The sequence below is a fragment of the Pelodiscus sinensis genome, chromosome 1 (genome assembly GCF_052426305.1).
Source record: "Pelodiscus sinensis isolate ZL-2025 chromosome 1, ASM5242630v1, whole genome shotgun sequence".
Classification (NCBI taxonomy): domain Eukaryota; kingdom Metazoa; phylum Chordata; order Testudines; family Trionychidae; genus Pelodiscus; species Pelodiscus sinensis.
The window spans coordinates 214,014,970-214,028,515 of NC_143052.1; positions in this window are offsets into that span (position 1 = coordinate 214,014,970).

The window sequence follows — 13,546 nt, forward strand, 5'->3', positions numbered from 1 at the left end:
CCGGCAGCCCCAAAACGTTGGGGACCACTGCTATAGGGCATACCATCATAGGCTCAAAAAGATTACATTGTACTATTTGTGACTGCCAAATCCGGGGATTAGAGGTACAGCTACTTCAGTGATCATGGGGCTGGGATTACCTGCAATTTGTGGTATAGGTTGAACTTCTCTAGTCCAGCACCCTCGGGACCTGACCAGTGTTGAACTAGAGAATTTGCCAAACCATGGGAGGTCAGTATTGTCTAGCAGCAGCATCAACACTTCCACTGTTTAGTGGGCTTCTAGAAGACAGTTAGGGGTAAATAACAGCACAGATCACTGAGAGCCAGGACTGGTGTCTGTAAACAAACTTTATAGGACTATGGGAAACTTGCCCATGAAAAGTGAACACCTGGCAACTAAAATCATGCCTGACCATGGATGTTGCTGTACCAGAGAGTGCCAGACGAGAGAGGTTCAACCTGTATTAATAATGTAATTGACCTCTGAGGACATTCAAGTAAATATTGAAGCTGTCTACTTTTTTTTCACCCAGGTCAGTAGTTTTGGGGTACAAGTCAAATGTGTGGTGTTGCTTATGTTTGTGCTAGGTAATCTGAAAAGCTCTTTGTGTCTTATCCCTGATAATATTTGCTAAAATTATTGTTGTTCTAAGCAATTAAATTAGAAACACATAAAGGGCTTGTTTCTATCAAGATAAATCCTGTTTTCATAACTAAAGTTTAACCAATAAGGCAATGACTTTTGATACATATTGTGAAAATGCAGATTTTATATTCAAAGCCACTGATGGTGATTGCTAAAAGAAGATGATACCTTCTATGATTATGCAATGGTTGTGTTCATTCTCATTGAATAAATGGAAAAGGAAATATTTTTCAACATTACTGATCTTTTCATCCTCATGAGTAAAAATTTGTCTAGAAAAAAAATGACTGAGAGCTGATGAAACAGAACTGCCAGAGAGGAAGGGGAAATTGAAATCCCTTTTTGGTTGCCGCATATGAGCCAAGGAGATGTTACACCAAGTTCTAACCATTGTTTTCCTCAACTAAATAACCTACAACAACATTATTCTGATTGACAGTGATCTAAAGCATTCTGTGGTTGCACTTCGGAAGCAACAATATATTCCGTTCACCTCTCACAATACCAACACCCATGACTGTTAAGTTTATTCTGCAGACTAGTAGAAAGGAGTACCCTAAGAGCCACTAATGATCCATGCACCCTACTCCGGCTATTTCTACACTACGGGGTTTTTCCAGGATTCCAGAGGTATCCCGGAAAAACTCCGTTGCGCCCAGGGAATGTGTCTGCGTAAGAGCAGAAGCGCTCTTTCAGAAGCCCTGTCTTCCTCATGAGGAAGAAGGGCTCTTCCAAAAGAGGAGGCTTTTCCCAAATTTGCCCAGTGTAGACAGACCAAATTTTGGAAAAGCCTCTTCCGAAAAAACTATCAGAAAAAGGTACGCAAATTGCGTTCTGCAATTTGTGTACCTTTTTCTGATAAATCATTGTAGTCTAGATGTAGCCTCAGAGAATCACTGCTGCACGGGGATAAAAAGTCAGGAACCTCCTCTCATGCTGTGCAACAAAAGCTACTGAAGTGAAGTTTTGCTGTAAAATAATTTTCTTCCTGTTTAATAAAGGTCACACATATGCTCTTTATAGTATAGTGACTGACATGCACATCTCTCAAGTTTTTCATCTCTCATTTCTGTGGAACTCTAAACCAATTAATAACGATATAACAACACAGGTTCACATACAAGTATCAGAAATGGGGCCTCAGGAAGATAAATACTTTTGGTCTATGAGCTCACTGAAAACATTGATACATGTGTGTAGGCAGGGAACAGGTTTTTCTTCTAACTTTAAACAAAAGCTTTACCTTCCTCTATAATTTCTACATGCCTCTGGCACCGAAAGAGAAAAACCTTGCAGACCAGATGGCTTTGTCATCCAAAAACCTCAGTAGTTCTCAAGGAATGCATAGCATACAATCAGACATTCTTGCTACATTCACAAGAAAAAAATAGAGAAATACAGAATTCTACTTTTTGTGAGTTTGAAACTATGAGTATCCTTAACATTGTGGGTGAAATTGACCTAGGTACAAAATTCCAGCACAAGGACCACTGAACCACTTGTATGGATGCCAGGCCTGCCGATAGGGGGAGGGGAGGCAAAAGGGGTAACTGCCCCACTGCTTGGCAGTTCAAAAGGGCTTGTCTGTTCCTGAGGCAGCAGCAGCAGCCAGAGCCCCAGGCTCTTGAAATCGCCATTGGTGCTCTGGGAAGCACCAAGGGCTGGTCGGAGGATAGGGAGGAGGTGCAGCATGGTTTGAGTGGCACTGGGAGCTGGCTGCACCCAGCCCCACCCTTTCTACGCAAGTACCTGCCCCCCTTCTGGAGTGTGGAGCTAGTTCTCCCCTACGTTGCCCAGGAGCCCAGCAATTCTGTCTCCTCCCCTGGGGGTGGTAAGGAATGCACAAATCTGACCCACTGCACAGAGATGAATTTCATCCTGTATGAAAGGGTAGGATATCATGCCTGACCTTTCAGAAAGTTTTTGTGTTTCTACTTCTCAAAACGGCAGCACATTTAAAGAAAAAGTTGCTGACCAGTTAGCAAAGACAAAAATCAGGATGGTTTAAGGCTTAGTCCTGTGAACACTTAGACACAGGAATAATCTTATTTACAAGAGCAGTGCTACTGGATTTAGTAACACTACTGATGTGCATAAAGGCAAGCATGTTTTTAAGTGTTTTCAGAATCAGGACCTTAATTTATAACCTTTCTAACATAAGGACTGTCTTCCTATATGTCTGTATAGTGCTTAGTGCAATATTTCCTAATCCAGATTGGAATCTTTATGTGCTACTGAAAAACAAAATAAACGTAGTTCACTTAGGGAATAAAGATTAATGCCATGTGCTGATATAAATAAAATTTACACAGGACTGGACAAAGCACTAGAGAATATAATTCTATTTTGGCACTTAGGATCAACTGGACTTACCTAGCATAGCAGTTCTCAGACTTCATGGCGCCACAACCTTTTCTGACAATAAAAATTACTAAAGGAGAGGAGACCAAAACCTGAGCCCACCTGAGCCCCAATGCCCTTGGTAGGGGTCAAAAGCCCAAGAGCTTCACTTCCAGGCAGGGGGCCTGTAACCTGAACCCCATCATCCAGGGTTAATGCCCTCAGGTTTTGGTTTTGGTCCTAGGGAAATCTAATGCCAGCCCTGGAAACCCCATTAAAAAAGGGTTGTGTTATGTCATGGGGAGTTTCACAGTATAGGAAGAAATCAGTGGAAATGCAGAGAGCTGGAGTAGTTGCAAGTGTCCATTTTATTGCATAGCACAGAACTAACTAGAATAAGCCCAGACTAGCTGGGCTGACCCCAGTGACCTACTCAGTTACCATAACAACAAAATCTATATCTACAACCCAATATACAACACTTTGGGGTCCCGAGCTACAATTGGAGAACCACTGACCTTGCATGTCTTTTTTATTCTCTTAAGTCTGTTAATGTGAGTCAGTTGTGGTGATACCCTACAACTCTACCAAGTAATGTGACTCTTTTCTACTTTATTAATTATAGTGCTAAAGTAATGATTTTGGGGTTGTTTTTAACTTCTGTCTATTTTGTGCCTGTCCATACCAGCTAATGTGACAGAGGAATGCTAATAACTCACAAGCAACAGAACCTAATGTACTAAATGCAGCTTTACAGCCCCACCTTTTCCTTTGCTCTCTATGTGCCCAGCCTATCCATGGAAGCTGCTGTACAGAAGGTAAGTGATGATTGATCTGCTTAAGAATTTGATAAAAGGTGGCTTTGGGCGTGTGTGCTGCAAGTGCATAGCTATTTTTCTGCTCTCATTTTAGCCACACCTTCTAGACTAACTTCTCAAACAAAGGCTTTGTTGGTGGACAGAGCAGAGGCGGGCTTTGGAATTTTTTTTAATGTTAAGACCTCCACTCAGGAAGACACTTAATTTGTTTTCATTGATTTCAATACACCACTTGATTTGACGTTTGTTCTTGCTTTCACTGTTGCATCCAGCTACTGTGCTTGTGATGATAGTGGCACAAACACAGCTAGGCCAAATCCGAATGTGAATACTTGTTGTTTATTCAGGCACAATATCAGCAACGTCAATGGCATTTTGCTTTCATGGGAACCGAGGAATGCAGGATTTAGACCTGTGTTCAGAGGCATAGTGAAGGGGGGATAGGGGTAGGGGCATTTTCCCCCGGGCACCACGCCAGGGGGGCGCCGGGCTGGGCTGGGAGAAAAGCGGACGCTGCTCTGGGCTCTGGCCTACGTGATGCTTTTGAACAGAGACCGGGAGTTGGCTAAGTGCTCCCGGCTCTCTACACGCTGCGAGCTGAGCCAGCAGGGCCGGGTGGCAGCAGCGACCACTGTAAAGGTTAAATTCCCTTACCCAGCCGTTCCGTTCCTCCTGTGCCTGGCTCGGGTGGAGGGGGGAAGGATTTGATGGGGGGCACGCCCGGCGCTAGGGGTGGGGCTGGGCTTGCTCAGAGGGAGGGGTGAGTTCGTTCAGATTGGGGCTCTCTGGGGGGTCTGGCTCAGGGGCAGGGGTGAGTGCTTTGGGATGGGGCATTGGGGGAGCTGGCTCTGTGGGAGGTGTGAGTGCATGGGGGGATGCTGGTGAGTGGCTGGCTCTGGGGGGAAGAGGAGGGTGCATTAGGGTTACTTATAATTTTTTTAAATAAAAGATACTTTATACCAAAAGGAAAAACTTACAAAAATAATACTCTGGTTACATTTTAAAGACTAACAAACATATAGATCAGGCATGTCAAACTTGAAGCCCACTGAGGGCCACAAATGAAAACGGATAGCTTTCAGGGACACCAAAGAAAATGTACTTCCATTGGAAAGTTGTAATTATTTATTATAGATTATGTTTTAGGTATATTTTATAATATTTTTATAATTATAATATAATTAATATATTTTATAATCTAATATTCTAGATTATGTTTTAGGTATATTTTATAATATTTTTATAATTATAATATAATTAATATATTTTATAATCTAATATTCTAGATAATGTTTTAGGTATATTTTATAATATTTTTCAGGTCTTGTTTTATTATAGTACAATAATTTGATGTGTAAAATTGTTTACTCAAAATAATTTTTAATTTAAATAAAAATTTAAGGTACTTTTAAATTTTGTATAGGTACTTTTAAATTTTGTATATGATACATAACTTGTTTTGTTGAAATAAAAACAAGTATAGACCATGGTCAATCAAATAGAACAGGCTTCTGTAAAAATTTCAGATACTTTGTAAGTTTGAGATTTTGCATAAACATATAATTATTCATGCAATTGCAAAAAATTGACATATATTTGATATAAAATTAATATACATTTTGTGATTTTATTTGGAAATAAATAAATAAAAACCAAAACATTAACAAAATATCCCCCTCCACTGCCCCAAAGCCAGGCACTCCCATATCCCTGTTCTAACCCAATTCCCCTCTGTTCCCCCAAAGAACCCCCCTCTAACCCAATGCCTGCTCCCTCCCCCAAACCCAGGCACTCTCAGTCCCTCCCTGGCTCCCAGAGCCAGTGTCGCTGCCACCACACATTTCTTCCTCAGGCACTGGGGAAGTGTGAGCACAGCAGCCAGCTGTGAGCAGGCACTTGGTGCCTGTGCAGAGCAGCCCAGCCAGCAGTGATCTGTACTCAGCCACGTGCTCTGAGTGGCCAGTGGGCCACACTTTATTTTTTTATAAATTGTTTTGGCAGGCCACAAAATTTTTTTGATTGGGCCACATGCAGCCCACCAGAAGCCTGTCTGACATGCATGATGTAGATGGTATCATGAGCTTTTGTGGACACAACCCAATTCCACCCACGAAAGCTCATGATACCATCTACATAAAGGGTGGGCAAAAATTTTTGCCCGGGGGCCAATTCAAAAATTTTTGAAAGTAGCCCTGGGTCACCATGGAAGGGGTGGGGAATAAACAGGAAGAAGTGGGGCTACCCAGACTATGATTGGTCTGGGGTGGGGGAGCCACTTTGCCCCCTCCTTCCCACTAGGCACCCATGTCTCTGGTAGGGCAGGAGGAGGCTTTGGGCCCTCCCACACCCCCTGGCCAATCAAGGTTTGAGGGCAGGGGAGTGTGGGAAGCCTCCTCCTGCCTTGCAAGGAGTACGTGGTGCTTGGAAGTGCCGTGTGCTGCTCGCTGAGTGGGGGCAGAGCAGGGAAAGCTTCACGTGCTCTCCCAACCCAAGCCCTAATTGGCCTGGGGGCAGGGGAGCAGCAGGGCCTCCACAGACCAGATCCAACCCATGGAGGCCCTTTTGCCTACTTCTGATCTACATGTTTTGTTAGTCTTTAAAGTACTACTAGACTGTTTTGTTGTTTTTTAAGTTTTTCCTATTACAGACTAACTCAGCTGCCCCTCTGAAGCTTATAAAAAGGTTCTGTACTATTCCATTCCTTTTTGCCTCCCTGTTTCCTTTCTCCTTTGGTGAGTTGGGAAGGCAGGAGTTTTGGTAAAAATGTATCAGACATGCACACAGTGCCTGCTCTACCTCAGCTGGTGCTGGATAATCAGAGCCTCAATTCTAAAGGAGTTGGCATTACTGAAGTGATAGATCACCCCACGTTTTGTTGCCAATTTTCCATCTCCCAGTCATAGCAGAGACTTGGGATTAACGTGGCTTTCTCAACTAAAAGTCTTATACATGTTTGGATGTTGTGGTTGTGAACACCTGGAGAGGCAGTCTGCTCAAGGCAAAGTTGGCCTTGAATCTTGATGTCTGTGGCTTCAGCTGAATGGCTTGTGTGAAATTTGGAAGAGCGGCTCGGAGGGTCTTGCAGGGTGTCCTCAGACTTAGGCTACTTATTACTTCAAATGCCTTCAAGAAAGCGAAGGTGTGTATTGTGTGTTAGTTTTATTTAAAAGTTTTTCGGATTGTTATTTTAACAGGTAAGTTAATCTCTTACATTGATAACTCGCGTGTAGTTTTTTGCTGTGCGATAATGTGAAAAACAATTAGGTTAACTAGGTAAGTAAATGGGCAGTTAGGAAACATTACAGATTGCTTATAATACATTTATTAGGTATCTTGTTAGTCTTTAAATTGCTACATAATTTTTTTTCTTTGGGGTTTACCAAGATTCGACTAACATGGCTACCTCTCTATTACAATAAATTTGATATGCTCAAAATCTTTTTTACTTTTAATCATTAAAGCAATATGTTACTCATTTGCTGTAACAGTGGCACCAATATTTAAAAAGGACTCTAGAGGCGATCCTGGCAATTACAGACCGGTAAGTCTAACTTCAGTACCGGGCAAATTAGTCGAAACAATAGTAAAGAATAAAATTGTGAAGCATGTAGAAGAACATAATTTGTTGGACAAAAGTCAACATGGTTTCCATAAAGGGAAATCCTGTCTTACTAATCTATTAGAGTTCTTTGAAGGGGTTAACAAACATGCGGACAAGGGGGATCCAGTAGATATAGTATACTTGGATTTTCAGAAAGCCTTTGACAAGGTCCCTCACCAAAGGCTCTTGTGTAAATTACATGGCCATGGGACAAGAGGGAAGGTCCTTTCTTGGACTGAGAACTGGCTAAAAGACAGGAAACAAAGGGTAGGAATAAATGGTAAATTTTCAGATTGGAGAGGGGTAACTAGTTGTGTACCCCAAGGGTCAGTCCTGGGACCAATCCTTTTCAACTTATTCATAAATGATCTGGAGAAAGGGGTAAGCAGTGACGTAGTAAAGTTTGCAGATGATACCAAACTATTTAGGATAGTCAAGACAGAAGCAGACTGTGAGGGACTCCAAGAAGATCTCACCAAACTGAATGATTGGGCAACAAAATGGCAAATGAAATTTAATGTGGATAAGTGTAAAGTAATGCACATCGGGAAAAATAACCCCAACTATACGTACAGTATGATGAGGGCTAATTTGGCTACGACAAATCAGGAAAGAGATCTTGGAGTTATCGTGGACAGTTCTCTGAAAACTTCCACACAGTGTGCAGCGGCGGTCAAAAAGGCAAATAGGATGCTAGGAATTATTAGCTGAAGCAAAATGCAGGACAATGTAGCACTTTAAAGACTAACAAGATGGTTTATTAGATGATGAGCTTTCGTGGGCCAGACCCACTTCCTCAGATCAAATAGTGGAAGAAAGTAGTCACAACCATATATACCAAAGGATACAATTAAAAAAAATGAACAAATATGAAAAGGACAAATCACATTGCAGAACAGGAGCGGGATGCGGGGGGGGGGGGGAAGGAAGGAAGGTAAGTGTCTGTGAATTGATGATATTAGAGGTAGGGAGAGTGGGATGTTTGTGAGTTAATGGTATTAGAGGTGATAATTGGGGAAACTATCTTGGTAATGGGTGAGATAGTTCAAATGTTTGTTGAGTCCTTTTTGGAAAGTGTCGAATTTTAACATGAATGACAGTTCAGAGGATTCCCTTTCAAGTGCAGATGTAAAAGGTCTTTGTAGCAGAATGCAGGTGGTTAAGTCATTGAGAGAGTGTCCTTTCTGGTTAAAATGGCAAGAAACTGTTTTCTCTTTGTGATCTTGTCTGATATCTGTTTTGTGGGCATTAATCCTTTGGCAAAGTGTCTGAGATGTTTGTCCAATGTACATAGCAGACGGACACTTTCGGCACATAATAGCATAGATTATATTTCTGGATGCGCAGGAATATGTGTTCTTGATCTTATAACTCACTTGGTTAGGTCCAATAATGGTATCAGCAGAATGAATATGTGGACAAAGCTGGCAACGGGGTTTGTTGCAAGGGAAGGTACCAGGGTTGGTATTAGTGTGGATTACTACAGAATCGTAGTTTCATACGAGCAGGCAAAGAATATGGCCCAGTGATTTCAATACATCTTTCCAGGTCTGGAGCATGTGTACAGAGGCCCAGTAACCATTTTGGGGGCCTGCACATCCCTCCTGGCAAAATGGCTCCTTAAAGAGATGTGCTTCCATTTTTCCACTTCTGCACTTGCTCCTAATTTATCTCTCCAAGGAGCATGGGATCTCACATAAAGTCATAGATAACAGAAGGGAATGCTGCTGAAGACCAAAGTCTTCTTTCACCACTAATTCATGCCCTCGAGGGCTGATCAAAAACTTGCTTTTGAAGCTGTTTTTCTTTTTTATGAGACAGAAATTTGTGTTTTTGAATAAATAAATGTTGGCAGCTAGTGTCTATTTTCCTGGAGATTTTTCTAATTTTTGCTGGAAACCTGAAATCATGGAAAAATTTGCCAAAACCTGAAATAGTCATTTTCATTGAAGTTGGCAGCAAATATTTTTTTACTCTTCATCAAAAAGCCAAAATCCCTGAAGCTGTTTTGGCTGAACATTTTTAGGTTTTCAGGTTTTTGGCTTTTTTGACTAATAGACAAAAAAAAAAAGTCACTGCCAATTTCAATGAAAATGAAATCGTTAAAAGGTTGTCAATATTTTCATTGATTAAAAAAGCTGTTTTTGATTAACTACAACCTAGCCCAAAGTAATTGAATTATTGATAATCCCCCTGTGCAACAATTTTCAAATCATACGACTGTATAAGTAATAGATTTAACTAATAATATAGCGGAAGAATGTAATAAGTAAATATTTAGTTACTAGCATAATAATGGCATTTGTAATATGTAGAGCAAACAGAATTATGTACTAATGGCTATTTCCTTGCAATGGAAAAGAATTGGAAATACCATTAAAAGATGCTGGTTTTATTGAACAGTAGAGTGACTATGGATTTTTCATACTGTCTTTTGTGTTAATAGACAAAATACTGGTCCATCAGTGAATATTTTATGTGGCCTATGATATTGATTAATGTTAAAAATAATCTTATGGAATTACCAGGGAAAAGAAGGTGACTTGCACTGATTTCATTTCATTTCATATGTATGGTTAATAATTTAACCATAGGTCTCATGTTATCTGCAGATCATCAGGAAAAACAGAGCAGTAAGAAGCGGATGTTAACCACTGCTCCCAATAATATTGGTGAAATTCTGTAATTGTCATTATGCAATCAGCACGCGCAAGACACTGAGGTGAAACTGGGAATGCCCAAACTGGCCATGCATATTCTAATGAAGGAGACTTGTGGTACTGTCTTGTGGTACTGATGTGTTATAAAGCACTCATGTATGTTCATTTAAAAATATGAATCTTTTAAGCCATTTCCTCTTCCAATAGTTATAATGGAATGTAACTTTAGATGCTCTCTTTCACAAACTGGTGGAGGTTTTTTATACAAGATGTGTTCATGTGTTCAGTTGGTACCATGTGATGTTTTAAAAATGTTGCATTGGTGGTTTATTCATTATTTGCTATTTGTCATTCATTATTCTCTTGTTTAAAATGTTTTAGTTGTTCAGTAAGAAAGTTGGGGCAATACCATGAGATAGAAGAGACTAATCACATACCATGAATAGTGAACAGACAATAATCAATTACTGTATTCTGAAAAAATGTGGTGAAATGAATTTGCATCAACTATTGGGTGTATATTTAATGATAACAAATGTTTGTGAGATTAGGATCAGTTTGTGAATTAACCACAAATGGAAAGAAGTCTCATTTGCAATAAATAATCCAACTAGCTCTAATAACAGTAAGGACTATTTGCGAGAGTTGATTAGATATAAGTAGTTTTAGGATATAATCTCTCAGGGCTTTGTTTTCACTGCAACTCAATGTACTGCACTTGAGCTAGTCTGTCTCCAGTGAGAGCAGCCTCCCAGCCAAACAATACTAGGTTCAATGATTGGATTAGCAGCACAGAGTGACTGGAGAGCAGGTGATGAGCTGTGCTGACAGGCTGTATCTGCATCCCCAGTATATTGTTAGCTCCAGCATTCAGCAGCGCTTGAGCTTTAAACTAGATTTGAGTGACCAGCAAGCTTGAGTTTAAAACTCCATTTAACTTGAGCTAGTGATTTGCACATATGAGCAGAAGTCAGGAGAGGCTGGGAGGGATAGCTCAGTGCTTTGAACATTACCTTGCTAAACCAAAGATTGTGAGTTCAATCCTTGAGTGGGCTATTTAGGAATTTGGGGACAATTTGTCAGTGTTAATATATAGAGATATACCTATCTCATAGAACTGCAAGGGACCTTAAGAGGTCATTGAGTCCTGCCCTCAGGGCAGGACCATCCCTATCTCCATATATTAACACCTGAGGTATTCCTTAAACAAATACTTGTTGTGTGGTTCAACTTATTTTAGATCCAAAGGAAACCGGTACACTTCAGGGCTACTTAACCACTTTCTTATTTATTGCAAGCTTTAAGCACTTAATATAGTTGGTTAAGTTTTTCAAGCCTTAAGAACAATTACTGTACAATATAAACCTTAAATACTATAAATTATAAAGCAATTAATACAACACAAAGTAATGCAAAAGCAATTACTAAAAGATCTACTATATTCAATGATAAAGCCTAATTCACTTACATTTCACCCGTACGCTACCTACTACAGTGCCAGGCAGGAGGTCGTCGTTCCGTCTTTTTCCACCCATGGGAATGCCACCACTGACGTAGCAGGTATGAAGGGCCTAATCACTTCTAGTTACATCGAGCAGGACTTGTGGGTCAGTCCTGCCCATTCCCTCCCATCGATTGTTCTTGCAAAACCCAATTTCTAATAAGATTTACCAAATGATTATGTATTGTGCAGGATACGTAAAATGCCCAATGCCCCTATTTGGGATACATCCTGCTGCTCAGGATGTTGTTGCTATGTGCGCAGTTAACAGTTTCATGGCTGCATCTGTATGTTTTGCTTATCAGAACAGAAGTACCAGTACAAGGCTGCTGGTCCTGTGTCGTTGACGGCTTAATCTGCATTGTTATGCAGAACATTTCCTGAGTCGTACAGCTTTCTTTATCAACCCAGCCTTGCCTGCGTGCTTTGTTACACCAGACACGAGACAGGCCAGAAATCCACACTTTGGACAAGGCAGACATCACCATTTATTGCCAGAGCAGGGTAGTCCAGGCTCCCCTACAGTACTGCATTGAAATGAGGCCAGGAGACTTGGAAGAGATGGGTCTATTATTCAGTTTAGACATGTTTAAAGTGTACAAAATCTGTAACTGGTTTTTGAGCTCTTCTTCAACCAAACTTTAATTCAGCACCCCTGAAACTCTTGTAGGCAGGATAGTAGCCATTAATCCCCTTATCTTGATTAAAAAAAAAGAGAGAAGAGGTAATTAACTTTCCTTCAGATTCTTATCTGGATATAAATGTTAATGGGCTATTAGTATCACAGGCTCAATGTTATTTATAAATAGGAGTGATTGGATTTCCTGCAATATGTCTTCTTGATATTGCTGAAGTTAAGTGCAATCCATTTATATTGCCTCCCAGTGAGTTATACTCTGCCATAATTGTCTGAACAGATTGACGGAGATAAGAAAGGTATGGTCCATTTTTAAAAGCTCCCCAGTTGGAAAAATGGGGATCTCTGCTTAATAATGAATGACATGACAGGGTCAATTACTTCAGCATCAAGTTTAGTTTACAAATGAAATTTTAAAAAATGTTTTGTCTTTTCCTTCAAAAGTCAGAATGGGATCTGAATGTCCAGTTGGAAGCTTTTTGGCTTGTACAGCAATAGCTGTAGGAATTCTGCAACTGAAATATAGTTAAAAACACTGTTGACATTAAGATTAACTTAACAGAAAATCTTGTCCAATATGCATATTGTTTCCCTCTTACCTTATTTTTATTTTAAAAAAATTACTACAGATGAATGTAGTAATTCCTGATGCTTAGTTTTCACTCAAAGCATTAGCCCAAGTTGGAACTTGAACAGTAACAATCTTGGAAATGCTCACTCTTCTACAGCTGTATTGACCCCAACAGGAATACAGTATATTGTTAATAACTTATGTTTGCAAGTAATGTAAGCAGATCTAACTTGGGACAGATACAGGGGGGAGATCTTTTGAAAAGATACAATTTTTGTCCTCAGCAGTTATTGTGACAGTGTCAACATTTACCCATAGTTACCATGCTGTGATATTTATGGTACCAGTGCATTTTCTTTAGATGAGATTCTGTTAGCTTTACTCATATTGAGTAGTACTTTAGTCTACAAGCAGTCCCACCTGATGCCACTTATGGGGGAGTAAAATGAATATACAATGTGTTCAAGACTATCAGAAGAATCTGATCCATTATTGTGTCTCAGAGCTAATCTACACTATGTAGGGAGATCTATCTAATTTACGCAACTTCAGCTATGTGAATAATACTTGGATCTTCTTATTGCAGCATCTTTATTGTAGAATGTTGACAGGAGATGCCCTTCCATCAGCTCCCCTTGTGTTTCTTATTCTGGTGGTGTACTGAAGTAGATGCAAGAGCGATTGGTGGTTGTTTTATCGTGTTTGTACTAGTGATTTATTATACTAATGAGTTATGTGTTTTCAGATGATAACTCAAAAGACAGATTTTG